Here is a 23,739-nt window from a genome sequence, read left to right on the forward strand (position 1 = left end):
CGCTCTCCCTCCTCATATCAGCCAGATAATTGCTCTCTCCCCTCTCAAAGTCTTATCGAAGGCACATCTCCTCCAAGAAGCCTTCCCAGACTAAGTCCTCCTCTCCTCTTCTCCCACTCCCTTCTGCGCCGCTCTTACTTGCTCCGTCATTCATCCTCCCTCCCATCCCCACAGCACGTGTGCGTCTATCTGTAATTTCTTTATTCGTCTATTCATTTATATTAATGTCTGTCTCCCCCCGCCCCAGACTGTGAGCTCGCTATGGGCAGGAATGTGTCTGTTTGTTGTTCCACTGACCTCTCCCAAGCGCGTACTCCAGTGCTCCGCACACAGTAAGCGCTCCATAAATACGACTGAATGAATGAATGGACTGCAGGTTCGGAAGGTCGAATATTAGCGATTGTCCAGATGTTCTGAAGAGGGAAGGCCTCTCTAAAAGACGGCGTATCCAGAACCTACCTCCGTGAGCTGTCTTCGCCTGGTAGTCTCCTTTTATTTAGGGCTGCGATATTGACTCTCTCTGGCCAGCTCACGCGACACTGAGTTCATATCAAGCCACCTCGTGCGACATTCGAGCTCTTCTTCTGGCCGTTCTCGGTGTCACGTAGCATCGTGGTAATCAGTGACACAATGGTTGTTTTCTTAGTATAAGCCCTTTTTTCCTGTTCCGCGTCTTCACACCGCAAGCGAACAGTTCACGGGCCGTGATCTCCTGGCAAGCCCACTTTGGTTTGGTTTGAGACAGGTAGGAAATCAGTAGTGCATCTAGAATTAAAGACTGGGTTTTTATTCAGAGGAGGGTTTCCGGCCGCTGGGCGTACTAACAGGCTTATAAACTTAAATGAATCGCATTAGAATTTCCCGAGTGATAACCCCGTGAATGTATTTATTGGTCAGGATGATGCATTAAAAGTCTAAACTCCTTGAGTTTGTATCTTTTAACTTGATTATACTTCTAAGTGCTTAGTAGGCATGTGCTCTGCGCATGATGGTTGCTTAATAAATATTATTGAAGAAGAAAGAAGAGAGTCTGTGGATTTAGAGAAGGAAAAAAAATCATAACTTTTCTGGCCAAGGCTTGCCTGCTATATATGGAAATAAAACTGATTTTGCAACACATTGTTAAAAAGTTTTCTGCAATACCATGCTTGAACTTTTTTTAAAGAATACTTAGAAAACCAAGAGTGAAATACTGTCTTCTGCCCCCATTTTAGCTTTTCTGGGATTATCCCTGAGTCATTTCTTCAGAAATGTTATGACTATAGTGAGATTATGTCATTATTGATTTAAATCGCAGACCATTGTTTAGAGGAATGTCAGCTTCAATTAACTGCTTAGAAATGCTAGTGAACGTCTGACATGAATGTAATTACTCAGATCCATTCGATGGGAGGCAAGAGATTTATTTAAAACAAAATACATGTACAATACTGATTTACGGAATAATAGATGAGTTCCAGGTTTAAATTTTTACAGTATGGCCTAGTAGATAGACCACGGGCCTGGGAGTCAGAAGGACCTGGGTTCTCACCCTGGCTCTGTCGCTTGCCTGCTGTGTCACCTTGGGCAAGTCACTTCACTTCTCTGTGCCTCAGCTACCTCATCTGTTAAATGGGGATTAAAAATGTGAGTCCCATAGGGGACAGGGACTGTGTCCAACCCGATTTGCTTGTATCCGCCCCAGCACTTAGTGCAGTGCCTGGCACTTAGTAAGCGCTTAACAAATACCACTATTATTATTATATTTCTACCTCTGTTCATCTGACGAGTCAGTGTGCTTTTGCAATTCTAGCATCGGAACTGCCCAGCTACCAGAATATTGTGTGATCTAGTGGTAAGAGCACAGGCCTGGGTGTCAGGAGACCTGCATTTTAGATCCGACTCCTGCTCTTGTCTGTTGTGTGACCTTGAGCAAGTCACTTCACTTCTCTGTGCCTCAGGTTCCTCAGCTGTAAAAATGGGGATAAGAAACCTGCGTTCCTCCCATTTAGACTGTGAGCTCCATGTGTCAGCCCAATCTGTTCAAATCTGTAAAATCCTCTCTAGCCTGGAAGCTCCTTATGGGCAGGGAACATGTCTATCAACACTGCTGTATTGTATAAGCGCTCAGTACAGTGCCCTGTACACAGCAGTGCTCAGTAAATATGACTGATTGATTGAGCTCTCCCAGCCGTCAGTACAAGGGTTGGCACATAGTAAGCACTTAACAAATACCACAGTGATTATCATATTTCTTCTTCTTAGTATTATTAAATGTTAGCATTAAAAAACAACTGTTTAAGAGCAGATTATATCATCCCCTTTTCAAAGGAATTTCTGAAAATGACTCAATTCAGATTCCAAAGTAATAGAGTACAAAAATATATCCCACCTATTCTTTAGGAAGTGGAAAGCCTGGCCTGGTGGAAAGAGCATGGGCCTGGAAGTCAGAGGACCTGGATTCTAATCCCGGCTCCTCCCCTTCTCTTCTGTGAGACCTTGGGCAGGTCTTTTAATTTCTCCGTGCCTCAGCTCCATCATCTGTAAAATGGTGATTAAGACTGTGATCCCCACATGGTCCATATGGACCCTTTCGAACCAGCTTAGCTTATATCTACCCCAGTGCTTAGTACAGTGCCTGGAGCGTGGCTCAGTGGAAAGAGCCCGGGCTTGGGAGTCAGAGGTCATGGGTTCGTATCCCAGCTCTGCCACTTATCAACTGTGTGACTGCGGGCAAGTCACTTCACTTCTCTGTGCCTCAGTTACCTCAACTGTAAAATGGGGATTAACTGTGAGCCTCACGTGGGACGACCTGATTACCCTGTATCTACCCCAGCGCTTAGAACAGTGCTCTCCACATAGTAAGCGCTTAACAAATACCAACATTAATAACAATACCCCTCTAGACTGCAAGCTCGTTGTCGGCAGGGAATGTGTCTACCAACTTTGTTGTGTCTACCAACTTTGTTGTCTTGCACTCTCCCACGCATTTAGTACAGTGCTCTGCACACAGTAAGCGCTCAATAAATACTACTGAATGAATGAATAAATACGATTGATGAATTGTTTGATTGAATAGGCGGGGCCCAAAGAAGTTACACTCAAAATGAAACAGTTGCTGCAATGGAAGAAGACATCAACTTTCAGCACCCTGCTATATGGTGAGAGGAAAATGAACCAGAAATATAAGGAAAAAAATTAAAGAAGACGCCTAGGGAGAACGGTGCTTCTTAACTGTGTCCAACCTGATGATTCCGCATCTACCCCAGCACTTATTATAGTGCCTGGCACTTGATAAGTGCTTACGAACAACCATAAAAAAAAAGAAAAAAATCAGGGAAAAGAAACAGGGAGGAAGAAGACAAATGAGAAATGCTAGGCTCATTAAATGGAGCTAGAGTAAAAAATCTAAGCCAACGATAATTCAAATTTACGTTTGACTAATGCTTTCTTTTTACCGTGGATTGCCTGCATGTACTAAGGTGTTTTTGAAGATCATTTTTCAGAAGAAAAGGTTTGGCACCCAAACCTCCACAAGACTAGCTTTGTCCCAAGTACATATCTAATGTTATTAAAGGTTGCATTCTGCAGCCAAGACCGGATTTTTTTTTTCAAACTATGCACTGTTAGTTCCCGCCCTGCTAGACCACCGCAGTATTCCTGACTTCAGCACTTCTGCTCCTTCACTGGCAGCACTTCGCGATTTTCTATTTCCACCCTTCATTTTCCAGTTCTTGCTCCCATCCCGTTGCAACTCAAGAGTTCCTAGAATTCAGAGAGGATGGAAGCGGTCAGTCGGTCAGTCGCATTTACCGTGAGTAGAATGCTGTACTAAGCACTTGGGAGAGTACAATATAGCCATAACGGACACAGTCCCTGCCCACAGTGATCTCACAGTCTAGAGGGGGAGGGTGAAGCAGGAGGGGGAGAGTAGGGGTTTACTGACATCAGCATCCCTGGGCAGCAGCTGACGAACCGAGACGGAGGACCCTGGGATCAGTAGGTCATGGGTTCTAATCCTGACTCTGCCACATGTCTGCTGTGTGACCTTGGGCAAGTCACTTCACTGCTCTGGGCCTCAGTTACCTCATCTGTAAAATGGGGATTAGGACTGTGAGCCCCACAGGGGCAGGGATTGTGTCCAACCCGATTTGCTTGTATCCACCCCAGCATGTAGTGCAGCGCCTGGCACATATAGTAAGCACTTGACAGATACCGTTATTATCGTTATAATTCTATGTATATACATGCATTTTCAAAATAGGGTGTTACTGAAAGAGATTCTGATCCCTGTCTGTGAGTTTTTTGTGGAATCTGTCAAGCACTTACTACATGTCAAACTCTGTTCTAAGCACTGGGGTAGATACAAGATAATCAGGTGGAACACAGTCGCTGTCCCACATGGGCTCACAGTCCTAATTCACATTTTACAGATGAAGTAATTGAGTTTCAGAGAAGTGAAGTGACTTGTCCAAAGTCACACAGCAGACAAGTGGTGGAGCCAGGACTAGAACGCGGGTCCTCTGATTCCCAGGCCCTTGCTCTTTCCACTAGTGCGTCCAAAAGGATGAATGCAAATAAAAGTCCAATCTACATCTAATCTCTCTCTTTTTTTCATGGTATTTGTTAAATTAACCTCTCAGGGTCGCACCTGGAGAGTTCCCACTCCTCTACCAGTCTCGACTTGGGGAGGAAGAGTCAAGCAGAGGCCTGTCCATTCCATTCCTAGCTTGGCCAGTGGCTAGCGAGTGGCAGGCCATCTGCTACGAGTCAAAACTCACCCACGCTGGGCAGCAGCGGCACGGGAGAGAGTCGAGGGTGGAGACTCAAGTTGACTGCGTGGAAGGAGGCAGTGGTCAACCGCTTCCGTATTTTGACCAAGAAAACTCTCTGGATCCACTACCAGAAGGATTGCAGATGGAGGTGGGGCCTTCTGGCAGAGATGTGTCCAAGGCGTCGCTATGGCTCGGACACGACTCCACAGCACAAGACAACAGCGACGACAGTTTTTTAAATGCTTACTGTACTGAGCTCTGGGATAGATGCAAGCTAATCAGGTTGGACACAGTCCATGTCCCACAGGGGGCTCATATTCTTCATCCCCATTTTACAGAGGAGGCAAATGATCTTTCTGATCTCCACCCGACCTTTCTTTCCTCTCGTGTCACCTAATCACTTGAGTCCCCACTCTTCAAGAATTGAAGTCCTCGGCCCTACCCCTCACCCTCACAGTACTTACGTATGTATCTTTACCCTCCGCGACTTCCCTTACTGTAATTTTTTATAAAGTCTGCCTCCCCAACTAGATTACAAGATCCTTGAAGCCGGGATCGGTGTCTACCAACTCTAATGTACTCTCCCAAATACTTAGCACAGTGCTCTGCTCAGAGTAGGGGCTCGCATAATACCATCTAATGATCGATAGATCCAAGAATCGGGGACTGCTCCTTCAACAGTGCGCATCTGTCTCGACACTATGAATGGGGAGTTGAGAGAAATTAAGTTGCAAGGCTTGAGTACTTTAATGCAAGTTTTCATGAACTAAAGTTCTTAATAGACCCAACATTATAGAAGAATTAACTGTCTCTCTCTCTCTATTTGTTAAGGGAGAGAAGCAGGGTGGCTCAGTGGAAAGAGCACGGGCTTAGGAGTCAGAGGTCATGAGTTCGAATCCCAGCTCTGGCACTTGTCAGCTGTGTGACTGTGGGCAAGTCACTTCACTTCTCTGTGCCTCAGTTACCTCATCTGTAAAATGGGGATTAACTGTGAGCCTCACGTGGGACAACCTGATTACCCTGTATCTACCCCAGCGTTTAGACCATTGCTCTCCACATAGTAAGCGCTTAACAAATACCGACATTATTATTATTATTACTATGTGCCAGGCACTGTATTAAGTCCAGGGGTAGATACAAACTAATCAGGTAGGACATAGTTATTGTCCCAGATAGGGCTCCCATTTTGCAGATGAGATAACTGAGGCATAGGGAAATTAAGCGATCTGCCCAAGGTCACCCAGCAGATGAGTGGCAGAGCCGGGATTAGAACCCATGCCCTCTGACTCCCAAGCCCGGGCTCTTTCCACTGAGCCAAATAGGGAATAGGACCTTTGAAGATTTCATCAGTGTTAGTTATCGAGCTCTTTCTCAGCAGGTAGGCACTTGGACTACCCCAAAACCTAAGTCTCTACCCCTACTTACTGAAGCAGGTGAAAAGGAAGCCGAGCTGACCACAAGTGTTTCCATCTTAACTTCCATCAGCTGCAAGTGGAGAAAATCAAGAATGTGGCAAGCGGGACCTGAGTGTGAAATTTTAAACTCCGTGTAGGCGGGCTTTGCCCCTCTCCTGATATTGTACTTTCCCAAGCACTTAGTACAGGAGAAGCAACATGGCTCAGTGGAAAGAACAGGGGCATGGGAGTCAGAGGATGTGGGTTCTAATCCCGGCTCTGCCACTTGTCAGCTGTGTGACTTTGGGCAAGTCACTTAACTTTTCTCTGTCTCAGCTCCCTCAACTGTAAAATGGGGATTAAGACTGTGAGCCCCACACGGGACAACCTGATTACCTTCTTCCCCCCGCACCCCCCAGTGCTTAGAACAGTGCTTAGCACATAGTAAGCGCTTAAATACCATCAATATTATTATTACAGTGCTCTGCACACAGTTAGCTCTCAATAAATAACACTGCCTGCTTGCTTGTTTGATTCTTCCTCCTTGGAAAGGGTGTGTATATGTCACCACCGTGGCAAAATTCAACCGTGTCTCTGGATTGTCATTCATTGTCTGTTGCCATGCCAACCAGCAGGCCTGTGCACACCTATGCTTATGATGTAGAGAATAAAGACACTAGACAGTGAAATTCAGCCATCCCTATAGGCGTGGCCCTGCTCTCCGATCTCACACCCTGGGAATTAGGAGTTGAATATTGTGAATTTTAACACTCGAGTTCAGCATCGTGGTGAAGCCAGAAATCACCAGGCTAATGTCACCCGATCAATCAGATTTTTAGGATAGCTTGCAGACATAATCTCTTTGCCTCCTCTTCCTTTTCCAAAGCAGTCCCAGGAAGGGGAGAAAAGGGAATCGGGGTACAAGCCTAGGAGGGAAACTGTGGGCAAAAGGGTCATCACCAATCAATCAGTGGTATTTACTGAGCACTTACTGTATGCAGAGCACTGTACTGAGTGCTTGGGAGAGTACGATACAAGAGAGTTAGTAGACACTTACTTGCACTGCCCGTAACGAGCATCATCACTGGGTAATGTATGGTAACTCAGGTCAGAGCTATTGTCTTACTTGTAAGGTATGGATTTTTAGAGTCTAACCCATTGTAATTCGATTTCTACCCCCAAATCATTTTTTTTTTAAATTAGGGTTAATTTCTTTTAAAAAAACCCTTAGTTTTAAAATTTACTACTTTATCCTACCAAAATTTACAAATTTATCCTAATTCATCTCTGATTGGATAAATCAAGCGGTGGTTCTCTGTTTTGTGCTGCGTGCACAACACTGTACTTAACACTCGTCAATTAGCACGCTTTTGTGGTGAGTTGTCAAAATTTCCTCTGGAATCCGTAGAACTGGCACACATTTTGGAATTTGGTATTAGGAAGGCTTGGCATTTTGAAGCGCGTCTAACCATTAAAGAGCCCGAAGTGTTTGGGGTTACTGATATCTGCGGTCAGTTTTCGCTTACCTTTTGTTCGTGTCATTCTTCTCACTCCGCCCTTGCCCCTGAATTGAAATTTGAGACTGGCTAGGTTTTAGATGGATGGCTGAGTCTGCTGCTCCAAACTCGGGAAGGCTGTTTTAGTATGGCCACCTTTGCCTACAGGGAGCTGTTTAATCGAAACAGCCACGCTGCTCAGAATCACGCAGTGATTTCTCCTACCCCTTCTCCCTTCCTCCTCCCCGTCCCCAGTCCGATAACAGGAAAATCCCCCGCCCTTTCTAAATTTTAACAAAGGTCTCCTTCACTTCACCCTCTGCTCCTCTGGAGAGGCGGCTGCTGTCACGGCAGAGCGGATAGAGCACCGGCCTGCGGGTCAGAGGGTCATGGCTTCTAATCCTGGCTCCTCCACTTGCCTGCTGTGTGGCCTTGGGCAAGTCATTTCACTTCTCTGGGGCTCAGTTACCACATCTGTCAAATGGGGACTGAGACTGTGAGCCTCACATGGGGCAGGGACTGTGTTCTACCTGAGTCGCTTGTATCCTCCCCAGTTTAGTACAGTGCCTGGCACATAGTAAGCACTGAACAAATACAAAAATTATTATCATCACAGAACCCTCTCCTCCCTCGGACCGGCCTGGCCTTGGGTGGGGGCTGGTGGTTTGGGCCACAGAGTCCTGTCCTCCTGAGGCTGGGATGCTGGGTAATTTCCACAGTTGTTGTTAAGCGCTTACTATGTGTCAAGACTGTTCTAAGCACTGGGATAGATACAAGTTAATCAGGTTGGACACAGTCCTTGCCCCACCTGGGGCTCACATTCTTAATCTCCATTTTACAGATGAGGTCACTGAGGCACAGAGAAGTGAAGTGACTTGCCCAGAGTCACAGAGCAAATACCAGAGCCGGGATTAGAACCAAAGGCCCTTCTGACTCCCAAGCCCGTGCAGTACCCACTAGGCCACACTGCCATGTTTTCCTTGTTGTTCTCTCTGCCTTTCGGAAGTTCTAAGCCCATTTCACCCACAGGCTTCAAATGAAAAATTGTCACCTTTGGAGATGGAGTTACTGACTGCCTACAGCGGGCGGGTTGGACCGAGGGTATGAGACTGGATGACCCAAATAAGACACTAGTTTCAGATTTAATACTCAGAGCTCTAGATGCTATAATTAACTCGGAGTAGTAACTCAATTTTTAGAAACCGTTATGTGACCTTCTACATATCGCCGGCAACTGTTGAGGCCGTCACGGTGACTGAAAGAGAAAGGACTCAATTATGCTGATATGGAGGGCAGGGAAAGAAAAGTGGGAGATTAAAAATGACAATATAGCATAAGCTAAGTAGCGCTGGAATAACCGAACACCGTTCATTCTGTTTTGCCCTCTTCCCTTAGGCTGGCCTCCTTTTTTGATTTCGACTGCTACTTTGACTACGTTCGCCAGGAAAATATGTTAGCCGTAACTAAAACAATGCCGTTTCTAACATCGTTCCAGTTTTCAAAATCCCCATCCACGCTTGCCAGGAGAATCCTGTTAGAAACGTGCTAGAGGAAGTCATGTTTTAACAGTTATTTCCCAGGAAATGTGGTCAGAGCCCGAACGAGTTTATTAACAGTCTTCAAGGGAAAAAATGGACAGGAGACGACAGTAAATACTGTGGGATCCGGCGAGAGTGGGGAATCTGGAGCTCTTTAAGGACTTGGTGGAAGTCCAAACTTGGGAGTTCCTGAAAAAACACCAGATTGGAGAGGAAAGGGGAGGATACCAAGTCAACATCAGTATGAGTGATCAAAGAGAACGAGATGTTTTAAAAATGGAATATCCTGCTGTCTTTATGATTAAGTTGTGTATTTGCAATTCTTCTCGCTAATCACAAACCGATGTTGTTTCCAGGTGAGTTCAAGCATATTTTGGCCAAAGAAATCCAGCTAAATAATCCCCCAGAATGCCTCATGGGATTTTAAGTGATTATGAAGAGCCTTGGTTTTTTTGGGGGGGAGGGTGGGGGGGAGAGGTTATTTGTAAAGCACTTATAGGTACCAGGCACTGTGCTAAGCGTGGGTAGATACAAGCTATTCAGGTTGGACACAGTCCATGCCCCACGTGGGGCTCACAGTCCTCTTTCCCATTTTACAGATGAGGTAACTGGGGCACGGAGAAGTTAAGTGATTTTTGAGCCATTTCGAGCAGCCCCCCTGAGCCCGGAGGACCCGAGGGGCTAAAAGGGCTTGGGGACCAGTGGCCTGGTTGGTGAGGGAGTTCTGGATTCAGCTGGGCCCAATACGTTTTGAGGATTTTACATTAAGATATTATCTTCCAACCTGTTTTAGAGGAGATGTGAAAAATGTCAGTTCTAACAGATGGCATTTTCTAACTATGAACTAATCCGAAGAATGGGCTATTTTCACGAGAGCTTTGTTTACCAGTCAAACAATCGTATTTATTGAGCGCTTACTGTGTGCAGAGCACTGTACTAAGCGCTTGGGAGAGTACAATGGAACAATATAACAGGCACATTCCCTGCCCACAGTGAGTTTACAGTCTAGAGGAGCTTCCGGTCTAAATCATTCATCCATCGAACTGGACTGACGGCTGTCGGAGCCTTCTTCTCCACCATCTCCAAACAGTTTGACTTGGTGGCCAAAAAGGTGGACCTCTGCACAACCCCACTCCCTTCACATCACAAAACCAACCTGCCTCAGGAGGAACCACTGCAAGAAGGGATCGCAGTAAAAAGGTCTGAAGAGAGCCTTCCCTCTCCACTTGCCTATCAGCCCACCTTCCTACCAGCCATCAACAGAACCAACAGAGAAGCAGCATGGCCTAATGGCTAGAGCACTGACCTGGGAGTCAGAAGGACCTGTGTTCTAATCCCGGCTCTGCCACCCGTCTGCTGTGCGACCTCGGGCGATTCACTACACTTCTCTGGGCCTTAGTTACCTCATGTGTAAAATGGGGTTTAAAAATAATAAAAAAAAAGATGATGTTCGTTAAGCCCTTACAATGTGCCAAGCACTATTCTAAGCGCTGGGGTAGATACAGGGTAATCAGGTTGTCCCTCGAGAGGCTCACACTTTTAATCCCCATTTGACAGATGAAGGAACTGAGGCATAGAGAAGCGAAGTGGCTTGCCCACACAGCAGACAGGTGGAGGAGCTGGGATTAGAACCCACGTCCTCTGACTCCCAAGCCTGTGCTCTTTCCACTAAGCCACGCTGTTAAGACTGTGAGCCCCACGTGGGACAGAGACTGTGTCCAACCTGATTAACTTGTATCTACCCCAGCGCTTAGAACAGTGCTTGGCACATAGTAAGTGCTTAACAAGTTCCATAATTATTATTAACTCCTCCAAATACCTCGTCACCCCCACAACATGGCTCCCACAGTCGGCGGCTTCCTCTGCCGGACTGCCACGCCGCCACACCTGGATCCACATCACTAACTGTCCTCAATGTCGCTGAGGAGCCGCCACCTTGACCTGCCATCTATCGCTCCGGCGGGACCGAGAAGAGCAGCCACAGCGTAATGTCACCTCCACAGAACCTCAGCGAGACGGTGGGAACTGCCGCTATGCGACTCTCACCGTGGCTGCAGTCGTGACTTTGGACTCTGATCCTCCAGGAGCATGAAATTCTGCTCCTCTAGTCCCCGTACCCTTCCGATCTGCATCTGTCTTTACGCTCTCTTGGTGTGCTTCATCTCTCCATTTCTGTATGTATCACCGGTCTCCTCTCCCCGCTTTCATTTTAAGATTGTGAGCCCCTGCCGAGGGTCAGGGACTGAGTCTAAATCCTACCTGTGTATTCTTTTCATTCACTCAATTGTATTTACTGGGCGCTTACTGTGTGCAGAGCACCGTACTATTCTTTTCCAGGGTGAGGTACGGTAAGTTCTTAATAAATAATACGTTACTACTATTGGAGAGAGGAAGCCTCTCATACAGTGCTCTGCACACAGTAAGCGCTCAATAAATCTGACTAGTGTCTTCCCTGCTGCATCTGTACACACACACACCTCCCAGACCGTCACTGCCATCGCCATGGCCCTGCCGTTCCCAGAAGTCCGTCAGTCAGTCAGTCGAACAAGGAAGGGCTTTCGAGGAGCTGGAACTTCAGGTCACGGTCGTGGGGGTGAGGAGGAATCTCAGGGCTCCGGTTTCAAACTTTTTTTATAGCATTCGTTAAGCGGTTATTGTGGGTCGAGCACCGTCCTATGAGCTGGGGGAGATAAAAATTAATCAGGTCGGTTAAAGTCCCTGACCCGTATGGGGCTCCCTGTCTAAGTAGGAGGGAGACTAGGTAGCGAATCTCCAATTTGCAGTTGAGGAAACTGAGGCCCAGAGAAGTGAAGCGCCTTGCCCAAGGTCACACGGCAAGCAGGTGGCGGAGCCGGGATTAGAACCTAGGTCCTCTGGCTCCCATCCACTAGGCACGTTGCTTCTCTATGCTGGGCCGTGGAAACATTTCCAAGGGAAGAGGCTGCGCGAGAGTCTCAACAAGGCCGTCAACCCTGGTGGTCCTGAATGGTGGGCTTCTTGGCTGGAACTGGTGGTGTGGTGGCCAGGCACATCGTAGCTAAACTCTCTGTAGGCTTTTAGGGAAGCATTTCCCAGGGGCTCTCCCTAAATAGCCATGTTAAGTGAGAGGGAGAGAGGTGAGAGAGAGAAACTGTGTGTGTGTGTGTGTGTGTGCTTGAGTTAACAGGGTCAGGGCAGGGACTTGACTGTAAACTAGACTGTAAACTTGTTGTAGATAGGGAATGTGCCTGTTTATTGTTATACTTTACTCTCCCAAGCACCTAGTACAGTGCTCCGCACACAGTAAGCGCTCAATAAACATGACCGAATGAATGAACCTGACTCCCAGCCCTGTTGTATTCTCCCAAGCACTTATTACAGAGCTCTGCACACAGTAAGTGCTCGATAAATACCACTGGTTATTTTTTTACTGGCATTTGCTAAGCATTTCCTATGTGCCAGACATTGTACTAAGCACTGTGGTAGATACAAGATCATGAGGTTGGACACAGTCCCTGTCCCACATGGGGCTCACAGTCTTAATTCTCATGGAAGCAGCGCGGCTCGGTGGAAAAGAGCCTGGGCTTCGGAATCAGAGGTCATGAGTTCGACTCCCGGCTCTGCCACTTGTCAGCTGTGTGACTGTGGGTGAGTCACTTCCCTTCTCTGGGCCTCAGTTCCCTCATCTGTAATCTGGGGATTAAGACTGTGAGCCTCACGTGGGACAACCTGATTACTCTGTATCTATGAATGAACCTGACTCCCAGCCCTGTTGTATTCTCCCAAGCACTTATTACAGAGCTCTGCACACAGTAAGTGCTCGATAAATACCATTGGTTATTTTTTTACTGACATTTGCTAAGCATTTCCTATGTGCCAGACATTGTACTAAGCACTGTGGTAGATACAAGATCATGAGGTTGGACACAGTCCCTGTCCCACATGGGGCTCACAGTCTTAATTCTCATGGAAGCAGCGCGGCTCGGTGGAAAAGAGCCTGGGCTTCGGAATCAGAGGTCATGAGTTCGACTCCCGGCTCTGCCACTTGTCAGCTGTGTGACTGTGGGTGAGTCACTTCCCTTCTCTGGGCCTCAGTTCCCTCATCTGTAAAATGGGGATTAAGACTGTGAGCCTCACGTGGGACAACCTGATTACTCTGTATCTACCCAGCGCTTAGAACAGTGCTCTGCACATAGTAAGCGCTTAACAAATACCAACATTATTTTACCGATGAGGTAGCTGAGGCACAGAGAAGTGAAGTGACTGCCCAAGGTCACACGGCAGACAAGCGACGGAACCAGGATGAGAACCCAGGTCCTCTGACTCCCAGACCTGAGCTCTTTCCAATAGGCCAAGCTGACTGATTGGTGGTGACTGCCTTTGTTTCATTCAGCCAGCTCATTCCATCTTATTTATTGAGCACTTACCATGTGCAAAGCCTGTGTGCAAGTCCCTGCCTGTTACCTTTTGTCTCTGACACCTTATGTCCTCCCCCCCATTGCACCGACCCCGTCCCCCCTTCCCCACCCCACAGCACTTGTGTATATATGTATATACTCATTATTCTATTTATTTTATTAACGATGTGTATATATCTATAATTATTATTCTATTTATTTTATTAACGATGTGTGTATATATCCATAATTCTATTTCTTTATATTGATGCTACTGATCCCTGTTTACTTGTTTTGATATCTGTCTCCCCGCTTCTAGACTGTGAGCCTGCTGTTGGGTAGGGACTGTCTCTTTATTGCTGAATTGTAATAATAATGATGGTATTTGTTAAGCGCTTACTATTTGCAAAGCACTGTTCTAAGCAGTGGGGTAGATAGAAGGTAATCAGGTTTCCCACGTGGGGCTCACAGTCTTAATCCTCATTTTACAGGTGAGGTAACTGAGGCACAGAGAAGTTAAGTGACTTGCCCAAAGTCACACAGCTGACAAGTGGCAGAGTGGGATTAGAACGCAAGACCTCTGACTCCCAGGCCCGGGCTCTTTCCACTAAGCCACGCTGCTTCTCCACTTCCCAAGCGCTTAGTACAGTGCTACGCACGCAGTAAGCGCTCAGTAAATACGACTGAGTGAACGAATGAATATTTCCGTCGGTCTCTCCGTTCTTCTATCATTCACCTCTTTACTTCTCTTTCTGTCTCTCTCCCCCCCACACTCACACAAAGACCTTCTTTCTAATGAAAGTAGAAAAGACCTACTGTACTAAAAACCTCAGAGATTATTACTTTATGTGTACTTCTCTCATGTTGTTTTAAATGTGCTGGTTTTCTTACCACGTCTCATAGTCAAGAACAGCTGCAAGTAATATATTTTTATGGCTGAGGGTTTTATGGGAAAAAAATGAACATCTATCCGTTCAGCCACATATTTATATAATGCCTATCACCACAGTACCTAGGCAGTTTGACAAGTATGCCACTTTATCACGGAACAACATGAAGCAGAAAGGAAGACGGTTTCCCCATTCCTCAATCCCACATCGCCCTGGACTCATCAGTAGGAGTCCAGATGATTTACACTCACTATCCCAGAACGTTTTGGCCTTATCTGGCTCTCCTAGGGTGTAAGGAACATTTTTTGGAGTGGGCAGTTAGCGTTTGAACTTCTCCATCTCTTCCATCAGCAATTTTGCAGACGGCCTCCTTCCTCTCTGCTGTTCTCAGATACCGAGAAAACGACTACAGCTTCAATATGTGTCGTCCAGCCAGTTTGGTTTAACGTACTGATGATCCCATTCTTCACTGTAAAATATTAGTCAGCAACGTTTTCTTGTAGTTTGAAATTCGTTCTCTTTCGTGGATAAACCCTGAGTATCTATAATAATAATGTTGGTGTTTGTTAAGCGCTTACTATGTGCAGAGCACTGTTCTAAGCGCTGGGGGAGATACAGGGTAATCAGGTTGTCCCACGTGGGGCTCACAGTCTTCATCCCCATTTTACAGATGAGGACACTGAGGCACAGAGAAGTTAAGTGACTTGCCCACAGTCACACAGCTGACAAGTGGCGGAGCCGGGAGTCGAACCCTTGACCTCTGACTCTCAAGCCCGGGCTCTTTCCACTGAGCCACGCTGCTTCCCTATATTTATATTAATGTCTGTCTCCCTCTCTAGACTGTAAGCTCGTTGTGGGCAGGGATTGTATCCATTTAGGTATCCATCCTCATATTGTACTCTCTCAAGAATTTAATGCAGTGGTTTGCACACATTAAGCGCTCAATAAATACGATCGAATGAATGAAATGCTGAGCTTTTCCTGCCTCTTTATCCAAAAAAAACCTTGTCATTCTTCGATATAATCTTGGTATAGGATTCTTGTTGTGAGCTATAGCTACCCAGTTCAGTAACTGGCACAGCGTAGCCTACTGGAAAGAGCCCGGGCTTGGGAGTCAGAGGTCATGGGTTCGAATCCCGGCTCGGCCACTTGTCAGCTGTGTGACTTTGGGCAAGTCACTTAACTTCTCGGTGCCTCAGTCACCTCATCTGTAAAATGGGGATTAAGACTGTGAGCCCCACGTGGGACAACCTGATTCCCCTGTGTCTACCCCAGCGCTTAGAACGGTGCTCGGCACATAGTAAGCGCTTAACAAATACCAACATTAAATGCCAACAGTTCCTGCAGCTGAGCATTTGATTTTCTTTCCTACTGGAAATCAGATTTTGTCCCAAAATAATCAGAACCGAGCCAACGAACATGGGATCATGAAAGACGGTCTCCTGATGAAGAGTCCGATAGGAGGTACATTAGAACGTTTTTCTCTTACCTACATTTACTAGGCTCATTTTCCCCATACTTTCTCCTTTTATTGCGAAAAAGACGCCCCCATGAAGGATCGAGGCGTTCTACTCTCCAAACGCACGTACTTCCGAATATGAGGAAGCAATGCCTCTGATTCCGGGGACCACCAAATCTGGATGAATGTGGGAAAGATACCTTCATCACCCATTCATGCTTGTCATTTCTCATTAGATCTCATCCTTCATCCTCACATTCCTTCCGCTAACCCCTTCAGGGATAACAATATCGTCCATCACGTTCTTGAAGGGGCGTAACCGATCGGATCCGCAAAACCCCCCTCAAAGCTTCAATTGGGAGGACACGCCATTCTGCCGTATCGCTTGTCTTCGCTATGAATTTTGGCTAGGACCCTGGGAGGCAATTAGGGAATGCTCATCCGATACCACCGGCACCTCCCTGGTTCAAACACTTGTCCTAGCCCTACTCGATTACTGCATCAGCCTCCTCGCCAACCTTCCTGTTTCTCGCTGTCCAAACTTCATTCTGCTGCGCAGATCATTTCTCTAAAACATCATTCAGCACACATATCCATACTCAAAACCTTCCGCTGGTTGCCCGTTCCTCTCCGCATCGAGAAGAAATCGCCGACGATCGGCCGTAAGGCACTCGATCAGCTCTCTCCCCCTTACTTATCTTTCACTCTTCTCCCCCTACGACTCAATCTGCCCGTGTCGCTGCCCTAATACCGACTCGCTCAGTGTGCCTCATTTTTATTTCTCTCACTATCGACTTCTTGTTTAAACCCACCAACTCTTTTGTCCTCTCCCCACTACTTAGTACAGTGTTCTGTTCTCAATGAGCACTTAAAAAATACTGTTGGTTGATGTATTTGCTTCTCTTGATGCCTACTGTTCTCTTTTATTATTTGCCTTTCCTCTGTCTTTTCTGTTGTCCTTCTATGTTCTTTCTTCTTCTGATCTATGAATTGCTTTCAGCCTCCCTTCTCTTCTGCCAGTCACTCTCTCCCACTGGCCACTGTTACTTTTCCTGCCCATATCCTTTTTTATTATATCCTTTTCAGCTGCTCTATGCTCTTTTTCTCACTTGCTGTCATTCTTCACAATCTTCTTTTCCTCTTTGACTTCCTCTCCTTTTTTCTCTGTTCCACTGTTACCCGTGCTACTCTTGTCTTCAGAGTTGCTGCAGCACCTTCACCTCCTCCACATTGTCCTCTTCCTCCTCCTCCTCCTTTTCCTCTTTTTCCTCCTCCTCTTCTCACCCTGGCAGCTGTTAGTTCACTCTTCTCCCCAGATATTTAGTAGACCGATCAAGAACATAGAAGCAGCATGGTTTAGTAGAAAGAGCAGGGGCTTGAGAGGCAGACGGCATGGGTTCTAATCCCGACTCCACCACTTGTCAGCTGTGTGACTTTGGGCAAGACCCTTAACATCTCTGGGCCTCAGTTACCTCAACTGTCAAATGGGGATTAAGACGGGGTGAGCCCCACGTGGGGCAACCTGATTACCTTGTATCTACCCCAGAGCTTGGCACATAACAAATACCATCATCATTATTATTATTACTGTATTTATTGAGCGCTTACTGTGTGCGGAGCATTGTATTAAGCTCTCGGAGAGTACAATCTAACAGTTTGTAGGCACATTCCCTGTCCAAAATGAGCTAATAGTCTAGCGGGAGAGAGGGATTTTGAAGGGAGTGCAAAATGTTCCCACCTCTCCCCACCCTATGAACTTTGTAGACCAGCTGGGTCGTGGATGCAGGGCTTTTGTTTTTCACACTTCTATGGCGATGGGACCTTGGAACCAGCAAATCAGCAGCTGAGCAATGGCAACCAACCTGATAATTCTGACAGGAAGTTCAGAATATCTGTGTGTATCCAGGGGGTGTGTGTGTGTGCATATATGTATTCCTTTCAAGCACAATTTTAAGTCATTCTCTATTTGGTTTTCTTTGGCATAGTATGTTGAAAAGTCTTTAGTAGCTGCCTCCTTGATGTCAACGTTTCAGTGTTCTATAATGCATTCCAGTCTTGGCAAAATGAGGTTCTCATTAAGTCAAAACACCTGGCTAAGCAGCAGTCTTTTAACAAAACAAGATTGTTTTCAAATATTTCTGAGAACATTTTAGTACTCTTCCCAACCCAACAGTAGTCACGTATTGAGTGGAGTCTTGAAAAATGTGTTCCAAAATGGCTATTTGCTATCAAGCTTTCCTCCCTTATCAGATCATGAAATAATTGTAAGATAATAATGATAATAACGTTGGTATTTGTTAAGCACTTACTATATGCCGAGCACTGTTCTAAGCACTGGGGGAGATACAGGGTAATCAGGTTGTCCCACATGAGGCTCACAGTTAATCCCCATTTTACAGATGAGGTACCTGAGGCACCGAGAAGTGAAGTGACGCCCACGGTTACCCAGCTGACAGGTGGCAGATCCGGGATTCGAACCCATGACCGCTGACTCCCAAGCCCGGGCTCTTTCCACCGAGCCACGCTGCTTCTCTTGGCCGGCGAAGTTTGTCATTTAGATTTCAAAAAGGTGATCTGAGGCATTACCGGGAATTCTTTCCTTGGCAACGATGAGAGCAATCTGACTTAAAACACTGCAAAGCTTGGGCATTTCAAGCTCATCTGGGGCAGGGAACGTGTCTACCAACTCTTTTATATTGTTTTCTCCCAAGAAGGAGAGAGGAAGAGAAGCACGGGATGGGGCGAGATACTTTTTTTTATGGTATTTGTATTTATATGCCAGGCACTAAACTAAGTGCTGGGATAGATACAAGCTAATCGGGTTGGATATGTTCCCTGTCCCACATGGGACTCACAGTTTCAATCCCCGTTCTAAAGATGAGGTAACAGGTACAGGGAAGTGAAATGACTTCACCCAGGTCACACAGCAGACAAGTAGTGGAGCCGGGATTAGAACCCAGGTCTTTCTGATTCTCAGGCCACTGCTCTATCCCTTAGGCCATGCTGCTTCTCAAATAGATTCAAAGAGATGGTGGATGCACAGGAAGACATACCCAGGCACCGACACTCACCTTCATTCAGACAATCACAATCACAGGCAGGGAGTTTTGATCTGGAACAGAGCAGAAGCAGTTGGAATTGGTAAACAGCAGTATCCAAATACAGCCAACACCATCAGCTCCTTGGTGTTCTCACCTGGGTTGCCCACCACAGAACCCATGGATAGCTCTCTTCTCTGTAATACTATGACTACTACTAATTTTTATGGTACTTTTTAAGCACTCACTAGGCACCGAGCACTGTTCTAAGCACTGGGGTAGATAGAAGTTGACCAGGTTGTACTCAGTCAGTGTCCCACGTGGGGCTCAGAGCTTTAATCCCCATTTTACAGATGAGTTTCCAGAGGCTCAGAGAAGATAAGTGATTTACCCAACATCACATAGCAGACAAGTGACAGAGGAAGGATTAAAAACCAGGTCCTTCTGACTTCCAGGCCTGTGCTCTATCCACTAGGCCGTGCCGCTTCACATGCTGCTCCTTCTGCTACTATTACTACTAAAAATAATATCTGTGGTATTTGTTAAGCATTTACTATGTACCAAGCACTGTACTAAGCTCTGGAGTAGAGACAAAATAACCAGGTCAGACACAGTCCCTTGTCCCATGTGGGGTTCAAGATGTTCTGGAGGTGAGCTAGTTGTTAGCAGGGAACGTTTCTTCCAGCTCTGTTATACTGTACTCTCATTCATTCAATAGTATTTATTGAGTGCTTACTATGTGCAGGGCACTGTACTAAGCGCTTGGAATGGACAAATCGGCAACAGAGACAGTCCCTGCCCATTGACGGGTTTACAGTCTAATTGAGGGAGACAGACAAAAACAATAGCAATAAATAGAATCTCCCAAGCGGTTAGTACAGTGCTCTGTACAGAGTAAGTGCTCAGTACATACAATTGATTGACTGATAAGGGTCAACAGAGGCTGCACTTAGTTGCTGCGTAGGCTTCCCTTCTTGCAGCCGCTGCTACTCAGACTCAGGTTGAGCTTTCCAGATTCTTGCTCTCATGTGGGTAATTCATTCATTCATTCAATAGTATTCATTGAGTGCTTACTATGTGCAGCACACTGTACTAAGCACTTGGAATGTACAATTCAGAAACAAATAGTGACAATCCCTGCCCAATGACAGGCTCACAGTCTAAAAGGGGGAGACAGACAGCAAAGCAAAACAGAACAAAACAAAAACGAGATAGCATCAAGATAAATAGAATCAGGGAGATATGCACCTCATTAGCAAAATAAATAGGGTAATAAATAATATATACAAATGAGCACAGTGTTGAGGGGAAGGGAAGGGGGAAGAGCAGAGGGTGGGGGGGGGGGAAGCGGAAGGTTGGGGGGAGCAGAGGGTGAGGGGGAATGATGACCAAGGTCACTGGGAAGTACAGGGAAGCAGCCTGACATAGTGGGAAGAGTCTAGGCCTGGGCGTGAGAAGGACCTGGTTTCTAATCCTGGCTCTACCATTTGTCTGCTGTGTGATCTTGGGCAAGTCACTTCACTTCTTTGTGCCTCAATTCCTTCATCTGTAAAATGGGGATTAAGACTGTGAGCCCCATGTGGGAGAGGGACTGTGTCCAACTTGATTAGCTTGTGTCTCCCCCAGTGCTTAGAACGATGTTTGACCCGTAGTAAGTGTTTAACAAAGACTACCATCATCATAATCAACCTCCTCATCACTGGAGATGAAAGCAGAAATCCCACTGGTCCTTCCAGCGGGAGCGGGGAGCAAAATATTTGACTGTCCCACCCATCGAGAGAAGCTGCTCCCTTGAGTTTCACCTCAATTGGCTTGTATATGTGACGGTACCTCAGAAATCATTGGCAATTCACATTTGCATTTGTAAATTGCACGGTTCAGATTTTTGGTTGCTTGAAAATGTAAACAGACTAAAATACTGTTTTGGGTCTGTTGCTCTTCTATCTGGGGGACTGCAATTGGCTCTCGGTTCTCGGTATTTGATTTCCAAGGCCAAGTCTGCACTTCTCAAGGACCTCACCAGCTGACTAACAAACAGCACTATAAACCCACAGGGAGTTCCACAGAGTTAGTTTTAGCACCAAAATGCTGCCAAAAATGTTGTGAATAGGGAGGAGAAGCCATTTTATTGAGAGAAACTTTGGAGAATTCTAGTTCTTCAAAAATCCACAGAGATTTTAAAGCTAAAATAAATAAGTTGTGGTGTTTGTTAAGTGCTTATTATTTGTCAAGCACTGTAATCAATCAAATCAATTGCATTTATTGAGAGCTTACTGTGTGCAGAGCACTGTACTAAGCACTTGAGAGAGTAAAACATAATCGAGTTCGTAGATAGGTTCCCCGCCCACAACGAGCTTATTACAGTCTAGATGGGAAGACAGACATTAATATAAATAATTTATAGCTATGAACGTAAGTGCTGTGGGGCTGAGGGCGGAGCAAATACCAAATGCCCTAAAGGCACTGACACTGTACTGAACATTTGGGTAAGTACAAGATAATCAGGTCCCACATGAGGCTTACAGTCTAAGTAGGATTGAGAACAGTTACTGAATCCCCATTTTACACATGAGGGAATTGAGGCAGAGAGAGTGAAATGACTTTCCCAAGGTCACATAGCAGATAAGTGGCGGAGCCAGGATTAGAGCTCACGTCCTGTGACTCCCAGGTTTATGCTCTTTCTACTAGGCCACACTCCTTCCTCAGAAGATAATTCTGGGGAAGAGAAGATAGTTCTGACCATTTTCTTTGTCAGAAGTTGTTACAGAGATAAATTGAGATGTAGTACAAATGACCTGTATGCAGTATGTAGAATTTAGTATTTACAATCAGAGATTCTGAACTCTCTAAACTCTGTTCTGCAATTCATTACTTTTGGATTTTAGGGCAAAAATCGAATACTCTCTCTGGACTTCTATTTCCTTGCCAGTAAAATGATCTGTTTCATGTGGCTGTTGTGAGGAGTAATGGCAGATAAAGATAGTACTAATCATCAAACGGAGTCTCCTTTTCCCTCAGAAAGTAGGTGCAGCCTGGTTTCCTAAGCCTAGGAGGGACAAGAGCTACTCTTCTGGATTCTCTGTAATCAAGTGGAGGATCGGCTGGCTTCCTTGCAAATCACTCTCCCTTCTGTCAATCCATCAGTGGAATTTACTGAGCGCTGTACAGAACACTGTAGTAAGCACATGGTAATAATAACAATAACAATAATAATCATGGTATGTTCCAAGCGCAATATTATGTGCTGGGGTATATACAAAATAATCAGGTCTCACATGAGGCGCATAGTCTAAGTAGGAGGGAGAACAAATATTGAATCCCCATTTTGTAGCTGAGGGAACCGAGGCACAAAGAAGTGACTTAACCTTGGTGTTATCCTTGAATCATTTCTCGCATTCAACCCATATAATCAATCTGGGATGAAATCCTGCTTGTTCCCTCTTCACGTCTCTAAAATCTGCCCTTTCTTCTCCATCCAAACTATTACCCCGTTAATGCAAGCACACATCCTATCCCACCTTGAATACTGCATCAGCCTCTTTTCTGACCTCCCTGCCTCCCGCCTCTCCCCACTCGAGTCCACACTTCACTGTGCTGTTCGGATCACTTATCTACAGAACGGTTCAGTCCATGTTTCCCCACTTCTCAAGAACCTCCAGTGGTGTATTCGTTGAATAAATATGACTGAATAAGATGACACTCCATTCTGTCAGAATGAACATTTTCACTAAGCTTTTTGGCTAGAACGCCATGGGAGAACTAGACGACGCTCTTCCAACAAAACGGCTCTGTTCCGTACAGTGTGATGGTGATGAAAGCCTGTCCCTCTAGACTGTAAGCTCACTGTGGGCAGGGAATGTGTCCGTTTATTGTCGTATTGTACTTTCCCAAGCATTTAGTGCAATGATCTGCACGCGGTAAGCGCTCGATAAATATGATCAAAGGAAGAATGAATAAGACCAGGAGAACAGTTGTGCACATGTACATGGCATTGGACAAAAGGAAGATGATGCCACACAAAATTTCCTTAATCAAGCAGGCAACTTTCACATTATAGGAGAAGACCAGGTATACTTGCAAAAAATGGATTTTGGGGGTGGGGTAGAGCGGATGGTAAACAGAAGATAACACGTAGGCAGATGTAGCACTTGCAGAGAATCTGATGATTCAAAACTGTTTTGCTGGTTTGAGAGACAAAAAATAAGTAGAAAAGTAGAAAAGGAATTTGGGAGGTATGTCCTCTGGTGGTGGGCTCACTTATCATATGATGTTTCCATATAAAAGATTTTAAGAGAGTGGATTGTTTGTAGAGATAAAATAAATGGTTAATGTTCCAGCTTAGAGGAAAGGGCATCCCTAGATGGGTTTCTTGGCAGTCGTCCATTCTAAAATTTCCTGAGAAGCTATTAGTAGCAACTTACTAAAGATCTCAACATATTAGCCTGAATTATTGTATCGATGGCCTATTTTTGTGTCCCAGCTGGTGCTGATAGCCATATGTCTTAAGTCTCACTCTGTTCCCCATGTGTAGATTGAAATGGAAAATAAATCTGTTGTTGAACAAAATGTCCCAGAAATTTCCCCAAGTTATGGAGAATGAGAAGCTGTGAAGCCTAGAGGAAATAACTTGGGTCTGAGAGTCATAGGCCCTGAGTTCTAATTCCAGTACTGCCAATTTCTTGTTGTGTGACCTTCTGGTAAGTCACATAACTTCTCTTTGCCTCAGTTATCCCAACTGTCAAATAAGGATTAAATCCTTCTCCCTCCAATATAGACTGTGAGACCCATGTGGGA

The 23,739-nt window shown here is 45.7% G+C and overlaps 1 non-coding gene across 1 annotated transcript; it reads left to right on the top strand.

Moving 5' to 3' along the window:
* The first annotated feature begins 4,612 nt into the window (after positions 1-4,612).
* On the top strand, positions 4,613-4,750 carry LOC114811947. Its single transcript, XR_003759642.1, has one exon. It is a non-coding gene; the product is annotated as a small nucleolar RNA SNORA7 (small nucleolar RNA).
* The last annotated feature ends 18,989 nt before the right edge of the window (positions 4,751-23,739 follow it).

Source organism: Ornithorhynchus anatinus, chromosome 4, assembly GCF_004115215.2.
Source record: "Ornithorhynchus anatinus isolate Pmale09 chromosome 4, mOrnAna1.pri.v4, whole genome shotgun sequence".
NCBI classification, from domain to species: domain Eukaryota; kingdom Metazoa; phylum Chordata; class Mammalia; order Monotremata; family Ornithorhynchidae; genus Ornithorhynchus; species Ornithorhynchus anatinus.